This window comes from Balaenoptera physalus (genome assembly GCF_965194825.1).
Source record: "Balaenoptera physalus genome assembly, chromosome: 5".
NCBI classification, from domain to species: Eukaryota; Metazoa; Chordata; class Mammalia; order Artiodactyla; family Balaenopteridae; genus Balaenoptera; species Balaenoptera physalus.
The window spans coordinates 23,133,821-23,147,311 of record NC_138884.1 but is presented as its reverse complement, the minus strand read 5'-3'; the positions used below and the strand labels follow the sequence as shown (position 1 = coordinate 23,147,311).

General features: G+C 45.0%; 2 long non-coding RNA genes across 2 annotated transcripts in view; one reads left to right on the top strand and one right to left on the bottom strand.

The window, feature by feature from the left end:
- LOC309661088 overlaps positions 1 to 13,491 on the top strand; it is an 852,576-nt gene that overhangs the window by 125,486 nt on the left and 713,599 nt on the right. The window lies entirely within an intron of this gene.
- LOC309661092 overlaps positions 1 to 13,491 on the bottom strand; it is an 834,961-nt gene that overhangs the window by 215,733 nt on the left and 605,737 nt on the right. The window lies entirely within an intron of this gene.

The following is a 13,491-nucleotide window of genomic DNA, read 5'->3' as shown; positions in this document are numbered from 1 at the left end:
TAAGGCATTGATTTCACGGCTGAGTGATATTCCATTGTACATAAGGAGCACAACTTCTTTATCCATACTTCTCTTTCCTGGGATATTTAAGGTGTAACGAAGTGGAGTTTCTTGTCAACAGAGCAGCCCTAAACTTTGTGGTGCCTGTGTCTTGCTGATTTTTAGTTTTCCCAATTTATACGCCCATGAGTGGAAGTGCCCTATGCTCTCTAAGCTGTGTTTTTTAGATGTTCCAGGACACACCCTACACTTCTCCATGGTGGCTGTTGGCAATTTACATCCCGCCCATCAGCGTAGCAAGGCTCCCATTTCTCCATGGCTTGTCCTGCATTTCTGGTTTTGACACTTTTTTCAGCATGGCCCTTTTGACCGATGGGAAGGGAGACTTCTTTGTAGCGCTGATTTGCCTTTCCAGGTTGCTTGGTTGGCCAAAAAGGGCGTATGCGTTTTTTCCTGAATATATTCAGGAAAAAACGCATACGCCCTTTTTGGCCAAGGGCAACATTGTCGACATTTTGCCGCTTTTCATGTGCTTTAAAGGCGATTCTAATCTACCTCCTGAAATCTGTTTCCTGCAATTCTGCCTTGCTTTCAAATCCTCTTCGTTGCCTTCCCTCAATATATTTGTGGACGAGAGTTATCATTTATAACTCTGCAGGTTTGTGAATTGCAGTGCCCCTGAGCTCCATTTTTCAACTCGCTTTTTTGGGAGCTGGCCGCAAAAGCACAGGATTGCTTCAGGCCCTATTCTCGTTCCGGGGGGCAGGCTGAGCCTGTGGCTAATGCTTCTTCCTGATGGGAAAATAGAGTGACCTGTGCCTGTCCCAACACCTAGAGCTAGTCTCTCATTGGTTCCCCCTCTTCCCGTTCATCCTCAGGACAAATCGCAACCTGTACGGAACAGGAGGTTAAAGGTGCTGATTCTCCAAGGAGGGAGATTGCTAGTCAAGCGGCTGGAATGGCAAACCCGAGCCCAAGGAGATGACAAGTGAGGTGCGTTTTAGAAACCTTTCCCGATCACACGGTGTACCATCTTCTGGGTTTCTCATGCATGTTTTCGATGTAGGAAGATGCCCTTGAACCTGGAGATTTGGGACCCATGGGATGGGTACCACGCAGTATTACTTTAAAGGGTCTGCGTTTGCTCACCCAACCTCACCAAAACTCTCAGCCCCAAGAGTGTCCACCCTTACGTCTCATCCAGCTCTGGGTCTAGATATGGTCAATCCAGATTGCATCACAGCCCCTGAAGGAATTTTGTAGGAATTTATCTCTCTTTCACTGTATTTGGTTCATGGGTTTTTAAAAGTAATTTATTTTTATAATGGGGTTTAGCTGCTTTTCACTGCTGTGTTTATGCCGCTTTACACCCACTTGACTCACTTACACAGAGATATCAATACATAGGTTTTAAGATTCTTACTAGTCAGATATATTCTTGTGCGGTGAATAGGGGGTGTGGAGTCCAGTTCACTGAGCAAGGAGTAGGTCTTGTCTATTACATATTGGCTTTATGGAACGGTATCTGAGCCAATTTGAAACCCTTGTTTTATGCATCACCCCACCTCACCTTTCCCGTTCAGCAGCCATAGTGTGTTTTCTAAACGTGTGACTCTGTTCTGTTTCGTAATTCCGTTCAAGTGTAGCGATGTTTACATTCCCTCTATAAGTGATATCTTATGATAAGTGTCTATTTCTGTGTGTCTTATTTCACTTAGCATCGTCGTACCTAAATCCACTCATCATGCTGCTACTAGCCTTAAGGCATTGATTTCACGGCTGAGTGATATTCCATTGTACATAAGGAGCACAACTTCTTTATCCATACTTCTCTTTCCTGGGATATTTAAGGTGTAACGAAGTGGAGTTTCTTGTCAACAGAGCAGCCCTAAACTTTGTGGTGCCTGTGTCTTGCTGATTTTTAGTTTTCCCAATTTATACGCCCATGAGTGGAAGTGCCCTATGCTCTCTAAGCTGTGTTTTTTAGATGTTCCAGGACACACCCTACACTTCTCCATGGTGGCTGTTGGCAATTTACATCCCGCCCATCAGCGTAGCAAGGCTCCCATTTCTCCATGGCTTGTCCTGCATTTCTGGTTTTGACACTTTTTTCAGCATGGCCCTTTTGACCGATGGGAAGGGAGACTTCTTTGTAGCGCTGATTTGCCTTTCCAGGTTGCTTGGTTGGCCAAAAAGGGCGTATGCGTTTTTTCCTGAATATATTCAGGAAAAAACGCATACGCCCTTTTTGGCCAAGGGCAACATTGTCGACATTTTGCCGCTTTTCATGTGCTTTAAAGGCGATTCTAATCTACCTCCTGAAATCTGTTTCCTGCAATTCTGCCTTGCTTTCAAATCCTCTTCGTTGCCTTCCCTCAATATATTTGTGGACGAGAGTTATCATTTATAACTCTGCAGGTTTGTGAATTGCAGTGCCCCTGAGCTCCATTTTTCAACTCGCTTTTTTGGGAGCTGGCCGCAAAAGCACAGGATTGCTTCAGGCCCTATTCTCGTTCCGGGGGGCAGGCTGAGCCTGTGGCTAATGCTTCTTCCTGATGGGAAAATAGAGTGACCTGTGCCTGTCCCAACACCTAGAGCTAGTCTCTCATTGGTTCCCCCTCTTCCCGTTCATCCTCAGGACAAATCGCAACCTGTACGGAACAGGAGGTTAAAGGTGCTGATTCTCCAAGGAGGGAGATTGCTAGTCAAGCGGCTGGAATGGCAAACCCGAGCCCAAGGAGATGACAAGTGAGGTGCGTTTTAGAAACCTTTCCCGATCACACGGTGTACCATCTTCTGGGTTTCTCATGCATGTTTTCGATGTAGGAAGATGCCCTTGAAACTGGAGATTTGGGACCCATGGGATGGGTACCACGCAGTATTACTTTAAAGGGTCTGCGTTTGCTCACCCAACCTCACCAAAACTCTCAGCCCCAAGAGTGTCCACCCTTATGTCTCATCCAGCTCTGGGTCTAGATATGGTCAATCCAGGTTGCATCACAGCCCCTGAAGGAATTTTGTAGGAATTTATCTCTCTTTCACTGTATTTGGTTCATGGGTTTTTAAAAGTAATTTATTTTTATAATGGGGTTTAGCTGCTTTTCACTGCTGTGTTTATGCCGCTTTACACCCACTTGACTCACTTACACAGAGATATCAATACATAGGTTTTAAGATTCTTACTAGTCAGATATATTCTTGTGCGGTGAATAGGGGGTGTGGAGTCCAGTTCACTGAGCAAGGAGTAGGTCTTGTCTATTACATATTGGCTTTATGGAACGGTATCTGAGCCAATTTGAAACCCTTGTTTTATGCATCACCCCACCTCACCTTTGCCGTTCAGCAGCCATAGTGTGTTTTCTAAACGTGTGACTCTGTTCTGTTTCGTAATTCCGTTCAAGTGTAGCGATGTTTACATTCCCTCTATAAGTGATATCTTATGATAAGTGTCTATTTCTGTGTGTCTTATTTCACTTAGCATCGTCGTACCTAAATCCACTCATCATGCTGCTACTAGCCTTAAGGCATTGATTTCACGGCTGAGTGATATTCCATTGTACATAAGGAGCACAACTTCTTTATCCATACTTCTCTTTCCTGGGATATTTAAGGTGTAACGAAGTGGAGTTTCTTGTCAACAGAGCAGCCCTAAACTTTGTGGTGCCTGTGTCTTGCTGATTTTTAGTTTTCCCAATTTATACGCCCATGAGTGGAAGTGCCCTATGCTCTCTAAGCTGTGTTTTTTAGATGTTCCAGGACACACCCTACACTTCTCCATGGTGGCTGTTGGCAGTTTACATCCCGCCCATCAGCGTAGCAAGGCTCCCATTTCTCCATGGCTTGTCCTGCATTTCTGGTTTTGACACTTTTTTCAGCATGGCCCTTTTGACCGATGGGAAGCGAGACTTCTTTGTAGCGCTGATTTGCCTTTCCAGGTTGCTTGGTTGGCCAAAAAGGGCGTATGCGTTTTTTCCTGAATATATTCAGGAAAAAAAGCATACGCCCTTTTTGGCCAAGGGCAACATCGTCGACATTTTGCCGCTTTTCATGTGCTTTAAAGGCGATTCGAATCTACCTCCTGAAATCTGTTTCCTGCATTTCTGCCTTGCTTTCAAATCCTCTTCGTTGTCTTCCCTCAATATATTTGTGGACGACAGTTATCATTTATAACTCTGCAGGTTTGTGAATTGCAGTGCCCCTGAGCTCCATTTTTCAACTCGCTTTTTTGGGAGCTGGCCGCAAAAGCACAGGATTGCTTCAGGCCCTATTCTCGTTCCGGGGGGCAGGCTGAGCCTGTGGCTAATGCTTCTTCCTGATGGGAAAATAGAGTGACCTGTGCCTGTCCCAACACCTAGAGCTAGTCTCTCATTGGTTCCCCCTCTTCCCGTTCATCCTCAGGACAAATCGCAACCTGTACGGAACAGGAGGTTAAAGGTGCTGATTCTCCAAGGAGGGAGATTGCTAGTCAAGCGGCTGGAATGGCAAACCCGAGCCCAAGGAGATGACAAGTGAGGTGCGTTTTAGAAACCTTTCCCGATCACACGGTGTACCATCTTCTGGGTTTCTCATGCATGTTTTCGATGTAGGAAGATGCCCTTGAAACTGGAGATTTGGGACCCATGGGATGGGTACCACGCAGTATTACTTTAAAGGGTCTGCGTTTGCTCACCCAACCTCACCAAAACTCTCAGCCCCAAGAGTGTCCACCCTTATGTCTCATCCAGCTCTGGGTCTAGATATGGTCAATCCAGGTTGCATCACAGCCCCTGAAGGAATTTTGTAGGAATTTATCTCTCTTTCACTGTATTTGGTTCATGGGTTTTTAAAAGTAATTTATTTTTATAATGGGGTTTAGCTGCTTTTCACTGCTGTGTTTATGCCGCTTTACACCCACTTGACTCACTTACACAGAGATATCAATACATAGGTTTTAAGATTCTTACTAGTCAGATATATTCTTGTGCGGTGAATAGGGGGTGTGGAGTCCAGTTCACTGAGCAAGGAGTAGGTCTTGTCTATTACATATTGGCTTTATGGAACGGTATCTGAGCCAATTTGAAACCCTTGTTTTATGCATCACCCCACCTCACCTTTCCCGTTCAGCAGCCATAGTGTGTTTTCTAAACGTGTGACTCTGTTCTGTTTCGTAATTCCGTTCAAGTGTAGCGATGTTTACATTCCCTCTATAAGTGATATCTTATGATAAGTGTCTATTTCTGTGTGTCTTATTTCACTTAGAATCGTCGTACCTAAATCCACTCATCATGCTGCTACTAGCCTTAAGGCATTGATTTCACGGCTGAGTGATATTCCATTGTACATAAGGAGCACAACTTCTTTATCCATACTTCTCTTTCCTGGGATATTTAAGGTGTAACGAAGTGGAGTTTCTTGTCAACAGAGCAGCCCTAAACTTTGTGTTGCCTGTGTCTTTCTGATTTTTAGTTTTCCCAATTTATACGCCCATGAGTGGAAGTGCCCTATGCTCTCTAAGCTGTTTTTTTTAGATGCTCCAGGACACACCCTACACTTCTCCAGGGTGGCTGTTGGCAATTTACATCCCGCCCATCAGCGTAGCAAGGCTCCCATTTCTCCATGGCTTGTCCTGCATTTCTGGTTTTGACACTTTTTTCAGCATGGCCCTTTTGACCGATGGGAAGCGAGACTTCTTTGTAGCGCTGATTTGCCTTTCCAGGTTGCTTGGTTGGCCAAAAAGGGCGTATGCTTTTTTTCCTGAATATATTCAGGAAAAAAAGCATACGCCCTTTTTGGCCCAGGGCAACATTGTCGAAATTTTGCCTGTTTTCATGTGCTTTAAAGGCGATTCGAGTCTACCTCCTGAAATCTGTTTCCTGCAATTCTGCCTTGCTTTCAAATCCTCTTCGTTGCCTTCCCTCAATATATTTGTGGACGAGAGTTATCATTTATAACTCTGCAGGTTTGTGAATTGCAGTGCCCCTGAGCTCCATTTTTCAACTCGCTTTTTTGGGAGCTGGCCGCAAAAGCACAGGATTGCTTCAGGCCCTATTCTCGTTCCGGGGGGCAGGCTGAGCCTGTGGCTAATGCTTCTTCCTGATGGGAAAATAGAGTGACCTGTGCCTGTCCCAACACCTAGAGCTAGTCTCTCATTGGTTCCCCCTCTTCCCGTTCATCCTCAGGACAAATCGCAACCTGTACGGAACAGGAGGTTAAAGGTGCTGATTCTCCAAGGAGGGAGATTGCTAGTCAAGCGGCTGGAATGGCAAACCCGAGCCCAAGGAGATGACAAGTGAGGTGCGTTTTAGAAACCTTTCCCGATCACACGGTGTACCATCTTCTGGGTTTCTCATGCATGTTTTCGATGTAGGAAGATGCCCTTGAACCTGGAGATTTGGGACCCATGGGATGGGTACCACGCAGTATTACTTTAAAGGGTCTGCGTTTGCTCACCCAACCTCACCAAACCTCTCAGCACCAAGAGTGTCCACCCTTATGCCTCATACAGGTGTGGGTCTAGATACGGTCAATCCAGTTTGCATCACACCCACTGAACGAATTTTGTAAGAATTTCTCTCTCTTTCACTGTCTTTGTTTCATGGGTTTTTAAAAGTAATTTATTTTCATAAGGGGTTTAGCTGCTTTTTACTGCTGTGTTTATGCCGCTTTACACCCACTTGACTCACTTACACAGAGATATCAATACATAGTTTTTAAGATTCTTACTAGTCAGATATATTCTTGTGTGGTGAATAGGGGGTGTTGATTCCAGTTCACTGAGAAAGGAGTAGGTCTTGTCTATTACATATTGGGTTTATGGAACGGTACCTGAGCTAATTTGAAACCCTTGTTTTATTCATCACCCCACCTCACCTTTCCCGTTCAGCAGCCATAGTGTGTTTTCTAAACGTGTGACTCTGTTCTGTTTCGTAATTCCGTTCAAGTGTAGCGATGTTTACATTCCCTCTATAAGTGATATCTTATGATAAGTGTCTATTTCTGTGTGTCTTATTTCACTTAGAATCGTCGTACCTAAATCCACTCATCATGCTGCTACTAGCCTTAAGGCATTGATTTCACGGCTGAGTGATATTCCATTGTACATAAGGAGCACAACTTCTTTATCCATATTTCTCTTTCCTGGGATATTTAAGGTGTAACGAAGTGGAGTTTCTTGTCAACAGAGCAGCCCTAAACTTTGTGGTGCCTGTGTCTTGCTGATTTTTAGTTTTCCCAATTTATACGCCCATGAGTGGAAGTGCCCTATGCTGTCTAAGCTGTGTTTTTTAGATGTTCCAGGACACACCCTACACTTCTCCATGGTGGCTGTTGGCAATTTACATCCCGCCCATCAGCGTACCAAGGCTCCCATTTCTCCATGGCTTGTCCTGCATTTCTGGTTTTGACACTTCTTTCAGCATGGCCCTTTTGACCGATGGGAAGCGAGACTTCTTTGTAGCGCTGATTTGCCTTTCCAGGTTGCTTGGTTGGCCAAAAAGGGCGTATGCGTTTTTTCCTGAATATATTCAGGAAAAAACGCATACGCCCTTTTTGGCCAAGGGCAACATCATCGACATTTTGCCGCTTTTCATGTGCTTTAAAGGCGATTCTAATCTACCTCCTGAAATCTGTTTCCTGCAATTCTGCCTTGCTTTCAAATCCTCTTCGTTGCCTTCCCTCAATATATTTGTGGACGAGAGTTATCATTTATAACTCTGCAGGTTTGTGAATTGCAGTGCCCCTGAGCTCCATTTTTCAACTCGCTTTTTTGGGAGCTGGCCGCAAAAGCACAGGATTGCTTCAGGCCCTATTCTCGTTCCGGGGGGCAGGCTGAGCCTGTGGCTAATGCTTCTTCCTGATGGGAAAATAGAGTGACCTGTGCCTGTCCCAACACCTAGAGCTAGTCTCTCATTGGTTCCCCCTCTTCCCGTTCATCCTCAGGACAAATCGCAACCTGTACGGAACAGGAGGTTAAAGGTGCTGATTCTCCAAGGAGGGAGATTGCTAGTAAAGCGGCTGGAATGGCAAACCCGAGCCCAAGGAGATGACAAGTGAGGTGCGTTTTAGAAACCTTTCCCGATCACACGGTGTACCATCTTCTGGGTTTCTCATGCATGTTTTCGATGTAGGAAGATTCCCTTGAAACTGGAGATTTGGGACCCATGGGATGGGTACCACGCAGTATTACTTTAAAGGGTCTGCGTTTGCTCACCCAACCTCACCAAAACTCTCAGCCCCAAGAGTGTCCACCCTTATGTCTCATCCAGCTCTGGGTCTAGATATGGTCAATCCAGGTTGCATCACAGCCCCTGAAGGAATTTTGTAGGAATTTATCTCTCTTTCACTGTCTTTGGTTCATGGGTTTTTAAAAGTAATTTATTTTTATAATGGGGTTTAGCTGCTTTTCACTGCTGTGTTTATGCCGTTTTACACCCACTTGACTCACTTACACAGAGATATCAATACATAGGTTTTAAGATTCTTACTAGTCAGATATATTCTTGTGCGGTGAATAGGGGGTGTGGAGTCCAGTTCACTGAGCAAGGAGTAGGTCTTGTCTATTACATATTGGCTTTATGGAACGGTATCTGAGCCAATTTGAAACCCTTGTTTTATGCATCACCCCACCTCACCTTTCCCGTTCAGCAGCCATAGTGTGTTTTCTAAACGTGTGACTCTGTTCTGTTTCGTAATTCCGTTCAAGTGTAGCGATGTTTACATTCCCTCTATAAGTGATATCTTATGATAAGTGTCTATTTCTGTGTGTCTTATTTCACTTAGAATCGTCGTACCTAAATCCACTCATCATGCTGCTACTAGCCTTAAGGCATTGATTTCACGGCTGAGTGATATTCCATTGTACATAAGGAGCACAACTTCTTTATCCATACTTCTCTTTCCTGGGATATTTAAGGTGTAACGAAGTGGAGTTTCTTGTCAACAGAGCAGCCCTAAACTTTGTGTTGCCTGTGTCTTTCTGATTTTTAGTTTTCCCAATTTATACGCCCATGAGTGGAAGTGCCCTATGCTCTCTAAGCTGTGTTTTTTAGATGTTCCAGGACACACCCTACACTTCTCCATGGTGGCTGTTGGCAATTTACATCCCGCCCATCAGCGTACCAAGGCTCCCATTTCTCCATGGCTTGTCCTGCATTTCTGGTTTTGACACTTCTTTCAGCATGGCCCTTTTGACCGATGGGAAGCGAGACTTCTTTGTAGCGCTGATTTGCCTTTCCAGGTTGCTTGGTTGGCCAAAAAGGGCGTATGCGTTTTTTCCTGAATATATTCAGGAAAAAACGCATACGCCCTTTTTGGCCAAGGGCAACATCATCGACATTTTGCCGCTTTTCATGTGCTTTAAAGGCGATTCTAATCTACCTCCTGAAATCTGTTTCCTGCAATTCTGCCTTGCTTTCAAATCCTCTTCGTTGCCTTCCCTCAATATATTTGTGGACGACAGTTATCATTTATAACTCTGCAGGTTTGTGAATTGCAGTGCCCCTGAGCTCCATTTTTCAACTCGCTTTTTTGGGAGCTGGCCGCAAAAGCACAGGATTGCTTCAGGCCCTATTCTCGTTCCGGGGGGCAGGCTGAGCCTGTGGCTAATGCTTCTTCCTGATGGGAAAATAGAGTGACCTGTGCCTGTCCCAACACCTAGAGCTAGTCTCTCATTGGTTCCCCCTCTTCCCGTTCATCCTCAGGACAAATCGCAACCTGTACGGAACAGGAGGTTAAAGGTGCTGATTCTCCAAGGAGGGAGATTGCTAGTCAAGCGGCTGGAATGGCAAACCCGAGCCCAAGGAGATGACAAGTGAGGTGCGTTTTAGAAACCTTTCCCGATCACACGGTGTACCATCTTCTGGGTTTCTCATGCATGTTTTCGATGTAGGAAGATGCCCTTGAACCTGGAGATTTGGGACCCATGGGATGGGTACCACGCAGTATTACTTTAAAGGGTCTGCGTTTGCTCACCCAACCTCACCAAAACTCTCAGCCCCAAGAGTGTCCACCCTTACGTCTCATCCAGCTCTGGGTCTAGATATGGTCAATCCAGATTGCATCACAGCCCCTGAAGGAATTTTGTAGGAATTTATCTCTCTTTCACTGTATTTGGTTCATGGGTTTTTAAAAGTAATTTATTTTTATAATGGGGTTTAGCTGCTTTTCACTGCTGTGTTTATGCCGCTTTACACCCACTTGACTCACTTACACAGAGATATCAATACATAGGTTTTAAGATTCTTACTAGTCAGATATATTCTTGTGCGGTGAATAGGGGGTGTGGAGTCCAGTTCACTGAGCAAGGAGTAGGTCTTGTGTATTACATATTGGCTTTATGGAACGGTATCTGAGCCAATTTGAAACCCTTGTTTTATGCATCACCCCACCTCACCTTTCCCGTTCAGCAGCCATAGTGTGTTTTCTAAACGTGTGACTCTGTTCTGTTTCGTAATTCCGTTCAAGTGTAGCGATGTTTACATTCCCTCTATAAGTGATATCTTATGATAAGTGTCTATTTCTGTGTGTCTTATTTCACTTAGCATCGTCGTACCTAAATCCACTCATCATGCTGCTACTAGCCTTAAGGCATTGATTTCACGGCTGAGTGATATTCCATTGTACATAAGGAGCACAACTTCTTTATCCATACTTCTCTTTCCTGGGATATTTAAGGTGTAACGAAGTGGAGTTTCTTGTCAACAGAGCAGCCCTAAACTTTGTGGTGCCTGTGTCTTGCTGATTTTTAGTTTTCCCAATTTATACGCCCATGAGTGGAAGTGCCCTATGCTCTCTAAGCTGTGTTTTTTAGATGTTCCAGGACACACCCTACACTTCTCCATGGTGGCTGTTGGCAATTTACATCCCGCCCATCAGCGTAGCAAGGCTCCCATTTCTCCATGGCTTGTCCTGCATTTCTGGTTTTGACACTTTTTTCAGCATGGCCCTTTTGACCGATGGGAAGGGAGACTTCTTTGTAGCGCTGATTTGCCTTTCCAGGTTGCTTGGTTGGCCAAAAAGGGCGTATGCGTTTTTTCCTGAATATATTCAGGAAAAAACGCATACGCCCTTTTTGGCCAAGGGCAACATTGTCGACATTTTGCCGCTTTTCATGTGCTTTAAAGGCGATTCTAATCTACCTCCTGAAATCTGTTTCCTGCAATTCTGCCTTGCTTTCAAATCCTCTTCGTTGCCTTCCCTCAATATATTTGTGGACGAGAGTTATCATTTATAACTCTGCAGGTTTGTGAATTGCAGTGCCCCTGAGCTCCATTTTTCAACTCGCTTTTTTGGGAGCTGGCCGCAAAAGCACAGGATTGCTTCAGGCCCTATTCTCGTTCCGGGGGGCAGGCTGAGCCTGTGGCTAATGCTTCTTCCTGATGGGAAAATAGAGTGACCTGTGCCTGTCCCAACACCTAGAGCTAGTCTCTCATTGGTTCCCCCTCTTCCCGTTCATCCTCAGGACAAATCGCAACCTGTACGGAACAGGAGGTTAAAGGTGCTGATTCTCCAAGGAGGGAGATTGCTAGTCAAGCGGCTGGAATGGCAAACCCGAGCCCAAGGAGATGACAAATGAGGTGCGTTTTAGAAACCTTTCCCGATCACACGGTGTACCATCTTCTGGGTTTCTCATGCATGTTTTCGATGTAGGAAGATGCCCTTGAACCTGGAGATTTGGGACCCATGGGATGGGTACCACGCAGTATTACTTTAAAGGGTCTGCGTTTGCTCACCCAACCTCACCAAACCTCTCAGCACCAAGAGTGTCCACCCTTATGCCTCATACAGGTGTGTGTCTAGATACGGTCAATCCAGTTTGCATCACACCCACTGAACGAATTTTGTAAGAATTTCTCTCTCTTTCACTGTCTTTGTTTCATGGGTTTTTAAAAGTAATTTATTTTTATAATGGGGTTTAGCTGCTTTTCACTGCTGTGTTTATGCCGCTTTACACCCACTTGACTCACTTACACAGAGATATCAATACATAGTTTTTAAGATTCTTACTAGTCAGATATATTCTTGTGCGGTGAATAGGGGGTGTGGAGTCCAGTTCACTGAGCAAGGAGTAGGTCTTGTCTATTACATATTGGCTTTATGGAACGGTATCTGAGCCAATTTGAAACCCTTGTTTTATGCATCACCCCACCTCACCTTTCCCGTTCAGCAGCCATAGTGTGTTTTCTAAACGTGTGACTCTGTTCTGTTTCGTAATTCCGTTCAAGTGTAGCGATGTTTACATTCCCTCTATAAGTGATATCTTATGATAAGTGTCTATTTCTGTGTGTCTTATTTCACTTAGAATCGTCGTACCTAAATCCACTCATCATGCTGCTACTAGCCTTAAGGCATTGATTTCACGGCTGAGTGATATTCCATTGTACATAAGGAGCACAACTTCTTTATCCATACTTCTCTTTCCTGGGATATTTAAGGTGTAACGAAGTGGAGTTTCTTGTCAACAGAGCAGCCCTAAACTTTGTGTTGCCTGTGTCTTTCTGATTTTTAGTTTTCCCAATTTATACGCCCATGAGTGGAAGTGCCCTATGCTCTCTAAGCTGTTTTTTTTAGATGCTCCAGGACACACCCTACACTTCTCCAGGGTGGCTGTTGGCAATTTACATCCCGCCCATCAGCGTAGCAAGGCTCCCATTTCTCCATGGCTTGTCCTGCATTTCTGGTTTTGACACTTTTTTCAGCATGGCCCTTTTGACCGATGGGAAGCGAGACTTCTTTGTAGCGCTGATTTGCCTTTCCAGGTTGCTTGGTTGGCCAAAAAGGGCGTATGCTTTTTTTCCTGAATATATTCAGGAAAAAAAGCATACGCCCTTTTTGGCCCAGGGCAACATTGTCGAAATTTTGCCTGTTTTCATGTGCTTTAAAGGCGATTCGAGTCTACCTCCTGAAATCTGTTTCCTGCAATTCTGCCTTGCTTTCAAATCCTCTTCGTTGCCTTCCCTCAATATATTTGTGGACGAGAGTTATCATTTATAACTCTGCAGGTTTGTGAATTGCAGTGCCCCTGAGCTCCATTTTTCAACTCGCTTTTTTGGGAGCTGGCCGCAAAAGCACAGGATTGCTTCAGGCCCTATTCTCGTTCCGGGGGGCAGGCTGAGCCTGTGGCTAATGCTTCTTCCTGATGGGAAAATAGAGTGACCTGTGCCTGTCCCAACACCTAGAGCTAGTCTCTCATTGGTTCCCCCTCTTCCCGTTCATCCTCAGGACAAATCGCAACCTGTACGGAACAGGAGGTTAAAGGTGCTGATTCTCCAAGGAGGGAGATTGCTAGTCAAGCGGCTGGAATGGCAAACCCGAGCCCAAGGAGATGACAAGTGAGGTGCGTTTTAGAAACCTTTCCCGATCACACGGTGTACCATCTTCTGGGTTTCTCATGCATGTTTTCGATGTAGGAAGATGCCCTTGAACCTGGAGATTTGGGACCCATGGGATGGGTACCACGCAGTATTACTTTAAAGGGTCTGCGTTTGCTCACCCAACCTCACCAAACCTCTCAGC